Below are 9731 nucleotides of genomic sequence, written 5' to 3'. Positions count from 1 at the left end.
ACTTTGGGTAGTAGAGTCATTTTCAAAGTGTTGATTCTTCCAATCCAAGAACATGGTATATCTCTCCATCTGTTTGTATCATCTTTAATTTCTTTCATCAGTGTCTTATAGTTTTCTGTATACAGGTCTTTTGTCTCCTTAGGTAGGTTTTTTCCTAGGTATTTGATTCTTTTTGTTGCAGTGGTAAATGGAAGTGTTTCCTTAATTTCTCTTTCAGATTTTTCATCATTAATGTATAGGAATGCAAGAGATTTCTGTGCATTAATTTTGTATCCTGCTACTTTACCAGATTCGTTGATTAGCTCTAGTAGTTTTCTGATAGCATCTTTAGGATTCTCTAATTTTAGTTTTTTGAGGAACCTCCATCCTGTTTTCCATAGTGGCTGCACCAACTTACATTCCCGCCAACAGTATAAGAGGGTTCACTTTTCTCCATATCCTCTCCAGCATTTGTTATTTGCAGACTTTTTTTTTTTCTTTATTTGGCTGTGTTGGGTCTTCGTTGCTGTGTGTGGGCTTTCTCTAGTTGCAGAGAGCCGAGGCTACTCTTCATTGCAGTGGCTTCTCTTCTTGCGGAGCACGGGCTCTAGGCACATGGACTTCAGTAGTTGTGGCATGTGGTCTCGGTTGTTGTGGCTCATTGGCTCTAGAGTGCAGGCTCAGAAGTTGTGGTGCACGGGCTTAGTTGCTCCGTGGCATGGGGTATTTTCCCGGGGCAGGGCTCCAACCATGTACCCTGCATTGGCCAGCAGATTCTTAACCACTGTGCCACCAGGGAAGTCCTGCAGACTTTTTAATGATGGCCACTCTGACCTATGTGAGGTGGTATCCCATTGTAGTTTTGATTTGCATTTCTCCAATGATTAGTGATGTTGAGCATCTTTTCATGTGCCTATTGGCCATCTTTATGTCTTCTTTGGAGAAATGCCTATTTAGGTCTTTTGATTGGTTTGTTTTTTGTTGTTGAGTTGTATAAGCTGTTTGTATATTTTGGAAATTAAGCCCTTGTTGGTTGCATCGTTTGCAAATATTTTCTCCCAGTCTGTAGGTTGTCTTTTTTTGTTGTTGTTTATGGTTTCCTACTTACCCCAACTTCTGATTTCTACCCTTGATATGCTACTGAAGATACTTTCTTGGACATCTCCCATCACTTCTTGTTACCAAAACAGTGTCTCTTTGCCACTCTCCAACTTCCTCCACTTCTCTGTGCTTAATATTGCTTGCTCCTCTATCTTACTGAAATTCACCTCTTTTCACTTAGATGCTTGGAAGGGTAGATTGTCAATGACCAAGGAGTGGGATTTCAGCCTTGTCCCAAAATTCTCCATAAATGGGAAGCAATAGTTTGAAAGTGCATTTAATTTTGTAAAATGTCTGTGCAAGTTAAATATATGTATGTTTTTTGTGTGTAATGTAAAAACTAAAACATGTCAACCTAGAAGTCTGTCTTCATTTCCTGCCCTCTACACCAACCCATCCCACTCCTCCTCAGTTAGTTAAACAACCTGGTGAGTATTCTTCCAGTGCTTTTTCTGTGTATCCATAGTAATACACTGATATGTATATAGAAATAGACATTTTACAAACATAAATGATATATACTTAGTGATATATGCATAGTTTTTTTTTGGTAACACACGAGCTCAGGTGTCTATTTTTATTAAACCTGTGTATTGCTTTAAAGCTAAAAGGAAGAGCTACTAAGGGTAGGAAAGAGAATAGCATGAAAAGTGGGGAGACACAAAGATGGACAGATGGCTTGGTTTATGCTTAAAATATCTTATAAATACATAGGCATATTTCATGTCCATGCCACACAAAGATTCTTAAATTTAGCAGTGGAGGATTAAGTGCAGATTTTGGGATTTGGATTCCTTTTTTAATAGTCTTTTTGTTGCTAATGTTGTAAATGAAACCACAGAGAGATTAATTTAAGGGGCATCAATTAAATTCAATTTCAGTTTTTATTAGGCACTTGAAAAAGAGGACTTATTTCTATATGGCTTTATTTTAATAGTAGACTTTGATTTTCAAAAGGTGTGAAGTTGAAAAGGAGTTACAGTCAAGGAATAGAAAGAGAGCATCTTAATTTTAGTACTCTTCACATTCTGGCTCTGCTGCCCAAGATGATTGTATTTCACAGCCTACTCAATGCTGTAAATATCTTTACATGTGGTAAGTCTTATCCTAGCACTGTAGTAACATGCCTTAAACAAAGCATTAAAAGCTTTGAACAAGATGGCATCTGAGTATAGTGAGGTTTATCCATTTTCTAGAAACATGAAACATCTTTTGAAGTGACTTTCAGAGAATGAAGAAAGATTTGTACAACATAAGAGAGGATTTCAGTGTTCAGGTTAAAAAGAAACTCTGGTTGAAAAGACTTTAGGGGATTTTTCTATAATCTAAATGATTAGAGACTGATATCTCGTCAAGCACTCTGTTGAAAAAGGGCAAGGTTATATAGAAGGGCAGATATTAGAAACTGGCTGGGGATTTAAAGATAAGGATAAGCAACATTATATTATCATAGATATAGTAGTTACAAACACTGGAGTTATAATTAATCATGTTACATTGAAAGAAGGTAACAGTGATCATTAGCTATTTACCTGTCGAGATCAGAAAGATTTAAATAAAACATTGTACACAAAAAGATCCAAAAGTGAAAAATACTTTAGAATTTAGGGACCATTAAAGAAGAGATAAAGAATGCATTAATACACATTTAATGAAGGATTGGGGAAACTGGTATCTTTTCCTAAGGGCTTGAAAACTTATGATGGCCCAACCCTCAGATGCATGGGGTGAAAAAATTATTTATGCAAGATAGCATCGATTGAGATTTTTCTCTCATTTATTCCTATAAATGTGGCTAGAAAGACCTTAGTAATTGATAACCTCAAGATTGGTAATTCTCATTGTAATCATTAATGTTGATCATCATACATACCAGAAGCATTAAAGAAATGTGGCAAACAATTGTTTTGAGTTTTAATGATGTGTTGGTTGCATTTCTCAAGGCAACTGTTGAGGGGCTATTTATTTCTTCCCAGGTAAGGACCCACTTGCCACCTGCCATACTAACATGAATTCTTAATCTGAACAGATGGGCTTTCCGCAGGTGTGGTTACCAAAAAAGAAAAAGGAGGGGGACGGGGAATATGACACACATTTATTTTCTTTAAAATAAAAAGGCATTATATTATTAAAACCAAGATGCCAAGCTGGGACAAAGTGAGAGAGTAGCACCGACATATATACACTACCAAATGTAAAATAGATAGCTCGTGGGAAGCAGCCACATGGCACAGGGAGATCAGCTTGGTGCTTTGTGTCCACCTAGAGGGGTGGGATAGGGAGGGTGGGAGGGAGACGCAAGAGGGAGGAGAAATGGGGATAAATGTATATGTATAGCTGATTCACTTTGTTATACAGCAGAAACTAACACACCATTGTAAAGCAATTACACTCCAATAAAGATGTTTAAAAATAAATAAATAAATAAAACCAAGACGCCTTACATTTACTAATCTTTTATCACTGTCCAATTGAGACCCAATTTAGAGAATATTTTGAATAAATTAAAGTACTTAAGTACAGATAGATATCTGGTGAAACCTTGGATTCTGCCCTCACATTGTTCCACCCACTCTCACCTGAGACCCTTACTATATCAGTCTAAGGCTCTATGCAGGTGAATGTATGCTTAAATACTCCTCCAGGAAATTTCAATATGAGCACATCCCATCACCACAACCAAATGAAAACTACTGCTTCAATGTTTCTGTAAAGTGTAATTGAAAAGAGAAATCGAAACTCCTCAGTGTATGATCTTGTCCCAGTTCAAGCACTTACCATCATATTGATTTTTATTTTCTTTTACCCTTCTAAAACTCAGAATCCCTCTTTCCAGGGACAACCTCTTCCTCATGCTTTATAGGCACTGACACTGATCCTGTTATTTCTTTAATCCTCTCTTCTTGGCCACACAAGTGGTCACATGTCCTGTTCAATTCTATCCTATCCCTCCAGCCACAGTGACTCAAAGTGAGCCAGTGAGAGTGCCTGCCAGGAATTTCTGCCGGAGCCACCAAGGAGAGGACAAGTGTTACTTTTTCCGCTGAGAGTGTTAAGCTGGTAAGGTGTGCCTTGAGCCCCGGATCCCTCATATCTGCCGTATTCTAGATACAGACATTCCAGAATTTTCAATTATGTTTACACTGGCTTAAGTTGGGTTTCTATCATGGCAATTTGTTCAAGTTGGGCAAATGAACAGGCCCAACAAACACATCACACTATATTGGGTAATGGCTTAAATTCTTTGACCTCTTTTCTTCACCTATACAATTTGGATAATGGCATCTACCATGCATATACCAGAGAAATAATGATGAGCTCTAACATTTAAGATGCAAAGCATTTATTATCTTATAATGGGTTATCCAAATGATGTTTCATATACAGCTCTCTAAAATAAACACTTAATTGAAACAATAACAGCAATCTAAGCCAATTATTTAGTAGTATGTAAAAATGTCTTGTTTTATATTTCTTAATCTTTAATGAGTTATTTTGTTGTCACATAAATATTGCTCATCAGCAAAACAAAAAGCTTCAATCTATTTATAAACCAATAATCAACAACAATGAATAATTCTTTATTCACTTAATAGTTTAATCATGTAATAGTTATATCTAAATAGCTCTTTCTTCTTTGAAAAAGTTATACTTTGTCTCTAATTTCATGGTACAATATGTATCAGTGCCTCTCAAATTTACCAATCACCTGGGGATCATGTTAAAATGCAGATTCTAATTCAGTAGATCTAAGGATGGGACCTGAGATATGGTATTTCTTTTTTCTCTTTACCTTTAATTTTTTCAGCTTTATTGAGATACAATTCATGTATAGCATTGTGTAAAAGTTTAAGGCATACAATGTGATGATTTGATATACCTATTTATCATGAAATGATTACTATAATAGGGTTAGTTCACAGCTCCATCACCTCATATAATTACCTCTGTGTGTGTGTGTTGAGAACATTTAAGATTTACTCTCTTTCAGGTATATAATACAGTATTTTTAACTATAGTGACCATGCTATACATTAGATCCCCAGAACTTACTCATTTTCTTACTGGAAGTTTGCATACTTTGATCAACATCCCCCCATTTCCTCCACCCCACCCCAACCTAGCTCCTGACAATCACCATTCCACTCTCTGCTTTTATGAATCTGGCATGTTTATGTTCCACATACAAGTGAGATCACACAGTATTTGTCTTTCTCTGTCTGATTTATTTCACTTAGCATAATGCCCTTAGGGTCCATCCATGTTCTCATAAATGACAGGATCTCCTTCTTTTTAAAGGCTGAATAATATTCCATTGTATGTATATATATCACAACTTCTTTATCCATACATCCATCGATAGGTTGTTTCCATGTCTTGGCTATTGTGAATAATGCTGCAATGAACATAGGGATGCAGATATCTTTTCAAGATAGTTATTTCATTTCCTGCAGATATATTCCCACAAATGGAATTGCGGGATCATATGGTAGTTCTATTTTTAACTTTTTGAGGAAACTGCATACTGTTTTCTACATTAGCTGTAGCAATTTACATTTCCACCAGCAGTGCACACGGTTTCCCTTTTCTACACATCCTCACCAACAATTGTTATCCCCCCCCTTTTTTTTTATAATAGGCATCCCAAAATGTATGAGATGCCATGTCATTGTAGTTTTGTTTTGCATTTCCCTGATGGTTAGTAATGCTGAGTATTTTTCGTGTACCTGTTGGCAATTCGCATGTCTTCTTTGGAAAAATGTCTAGTCAGGACCTCTGCCCAGTTTTAATCAGATTGCTTGCTTGTTTGTTTTGCTCTTGAGTTGTGTAAGTTTCTTATATATTTTGGATGTTAACTCATTATCGGATAGATAGTTTGTAAGTATTTCTCCCAAGCTTCAGGTGAAAGTTGCATCTGGGCTGCAAACCAGCTTTGAGCATCATAGGACTAGAACAAAACCCCACAACAATATAAACACAAGTCAGATGAGTTGGGAGTTGAAAGATTTCAGGTAGTATAGTCTTTGTTTTCTAATTTAAAAAAAGAACTATGTGATTATAACAAATCTTGGCTTTCATTTTCTCAAGATGAAAGTATTGAAATTTATATACAATAAACATAGGCACACAGTGCGTGCTTAGTAAATTATTGACTGACTGACATGAAAAATATCATAGTAATCCATGTCTTTGGACTTTTAAGGACCTACTATTCTAAGCGGAAAAAATGGGCTTTTTTTATTAAGTAACTGTAGGAGAGCTTCCAGACTTATATTCAATCTTCATTTTCACATACTAATCAATTTGACAAATATATGTATAAGATCCTGCATTTTTAATAAAAAAATTGAGCTTATAATTAAATGTTGTTCACAGTTGAGTGGCCTAGAGTTCATACTGAAAAGATAAGTTGAAATTGTCGGTGAATGATGAAACACATTTCTGACCAAGTGACTTCAAGAAAACATACACTGGAATGTGATTGTCAGTTATGATGGCTTCTTAAAGGCAGCCTGCATTAGAATGCTGTGCAAATTTCCTTTCTATCCCTTGCAGTGCCCCAGCAGAATAGTAAATATACCATTTTAATATAAAATAGACATCCCAGTTCAAAAGTTGTAGGATATAGGCGACCTTATAAAAGCCAGAAGACAGTGAATTATACTGAGAGGCAACATTATTTCACCAAGAAATGCACAAAATTCAGCCATGAAATTTCAGCTAAGAGGTAGGTATTCCTTCTTAGCATAAAAGATTTTGACATTCTCTGCTTAAGAGACTTTTAAAGTGAGAGAAATTTAGTATAACTCAATAATGTTGGGGTGATCGATGGATGTGGTTTCCTTGCTCTAAAGTAGAATATCAACTGTTCAGCTGAGTTGTTGATGAATTGATTTGACCCAGCCTTAAGGATATAGCTGAAAAACAGTAATAATAAGATCAACATTTTTCAGGGGTTTTTTATCCCTTGATCAACGAAGTCTATTTCAGCTTTTAGTTACTAATCAATGTTCCACTAATGCCTTTTACAACAATTCAAAACGACTTGATAGAGCCTCATAAGAGTTGATTTGGTTAATTTTCCCCTTCACATAGGTAAATGTGATCAAATGTATTTTCATTTAGTGAGACCTGAGGTGGTTTAGGATTTTTGAAGTTTATGGGCAGATCCTTTACGAAACTGAGAATTTTCAGCAACACTTCCGTGATCTCTAAACAAAAGAAAAATCTGAGAGTTGATTTAAGATCAGAGCACCTTGTTAAGTTTAACATCAATTCCAGCACAAAGTTATGTGCAATTTGAAGGATAAAAATGACCAGTCTAAAAAGATTTACCCACATAGTGTAGATGATCATTTGTCCATTCAGTTCTTAAGGGGGCTTTTAATGCCTGTAGAGATCATTTTTTTCACTGGTGGTTTTGGAAACTGAGGGAGAAAATGCAGTTTTCAAAGTGTGAGCAGCAATGCAAAAAAGACCATCAACTGTATAACATGGCCCAATTATTTATGAGATTTTCAAGAATCCTTTTTTTTTTTTTTTTGCTATATGTTGCCTCTTTCTTAATCACAGTTTTGAAAGTGGACTACTGAGTTGAAAGGGAAGAAAAGCTGAAGAAATGAGTTTATGAATTTAGTTCCATATGGAAACCTCCCTTACATATCTCAGCACATAGCAGTACATAACATATGTAGATTAATGATTTGATTTAGATTAAATATGACTTGTTATTTAAGTACAAAGATAAATGATTAATATCATCATGTTTCCCAAGCCATAAAAACCCAACCCTTTAAAATATTTAGAGAAGCTATATATCATATAAAAGCATTTTTTATGTTCTTTTCTCTATGGTTTGCTGTTGTGTTGCTGTTGTCTGAAGATCTGAAGTAGATTTCTGAATCTTTTGGAAACTTTTTAGTAGAGTTAGTCCCATGGGAAGTTTTTGCCACTTGATCATTATCTTGACTGGGAAGTAAACCTAAGGCAGATAACATGTGAGGCATTTAGCACGACACCTGGCATATACCATCTATTTAGCATTTGCAAAATTATGTATGGTATGCTATATAATTTCTGCATTCAGTATTACACAAATCAGAGACATTTTTCATGTAAAATAAAATGTCTTTAATCACCAACATAGAAAAAAAAATCGGTGTTCAGGCCAAACTTCATCATAATTGCAAAATATTTAGATTTTTTTTAAAACACTGATGAAGAAGCTCAATCTTTTCCCCTTTTAGCATATGTGAGTAATTTTCAAGACAGCTCTAATGGTAAGAACTAGGGACCTGCTCCTTTAACGCACATGTGCTGAAATGTTCTGTTTCCCAGCTTTATAATTAGAGATTATTTCACATTGATTTTCAGCACAGATAAAATTTAGCTCACTTAAGATGTGACAGCCATCATCTCTTATTTTCATTAAACATGCTCTAGAGCGGGTGGTTATAGAAATAAGATAGGAATTAGCATCTGAAAGTTTAAAGATGATTGCAAAATCTCTTCCTTAGAAAATTATGGGTTTCCCTTGGCTTAGCTTACCTAAAATAAATCAGCATTGCTCCAAGCGGCAGCCTCTGCTGCCTGATGTATCACACTTGAGCGTTCATCTACATCCACAAAAGTATGATTTCCGCTCTTCCAAAATATAAGCTGTGTCTTGCTCTTGAGATGTGGGGACAATTGGCTGAGTCTTTTACCAAAGCCCATATGCCCCCATATAATTTGCCCACTTTTTCTTCTCTGAATGTGTCTCAGCATAAATGCATCTGCTTCACCATACATGCTCCTCAAAGCATATAATTGCCTGTGCCTGGGAGCAAGCTTTACAGTAAAATTAAAAATTTAAGGAACTATTTCTAGTTCTGTTTTTAAAATAAATAAAACTTTGTCTCTGTAGGGCCATCAGACAAATCAAGTTAGTTCTTTCACTGATGATCATTTCCTGTGGTGTCCATTCAACAAGAAAAAGGGTCAGGTCATGTTGGCTGGCTTTCAATGGTGGCTCTGTCAGCATTTGGAGATTATGAGAGTTCTTGGCCTTGTTTCTTTGGGACCAAACACTGATGCTCTGTGGAAGAGGATCCATTAGGTGCTCAGGATTTTTTAAAAATTCTCTAAGTTCTCATATGTCTTTCTTTTGGCTTCTGGAAAGCCAAAGAAGTAACCATAGAATCAAGGGCATACATCTCACTGTTCATCTTTCTCATTAATTTCAGGATATGGGGGCCACTGAATTGTGCACTACAGAAAACTTATGATTTAGTAGCACTTGTTACTTGGTATTAGACAAGCCAGTAATGGAGTTCTTATAGAGTAAAGGCTGATTTGGCATGGGTAAAAAGAGTGAAGTGCAGAAAGAAACAGATAAAGCAAGGGTGCAAGAAGAATAGAGACAAGAGATCATTTGGTCCCAGCAGATAGAAAATGTGACCTTGGTCCCTGACTTTTATGGTTCCTACTTCTTGTAGCTAATGAGACATCTCTGAATTTCCTATCCCAGCAGATAGAAAATGTGACCTTGGTGCCTGACTTTATGGTTCCTATTTCTTGTAGCTAATGAGACATCTCTGACTTTCCTATCCTGATAGGCTACGATATACCACTGCTTCTTTCCAATAGAGTCTCCAAAGCATTCAATCACT

This window comes from Balaenoptera musculus, chromosome 5 (genome assembly GCF_009873245.2).
Source record: "Balaenoptera musculus isolate JJ_BM4_2016_0621 chromosome 5, mBalMus1.pri.v3, whole genome shotgun sequence".
Classification (NCBI taxonomy): Eukaryota; Metazoa; Chordata; class Mammalia; order Artiodactyla; family Balaenopteridae; genus Balaenoptera; species Balaenoptera musculus.
Note: the sequence above shows the minus strand (reverse complement) of the source record.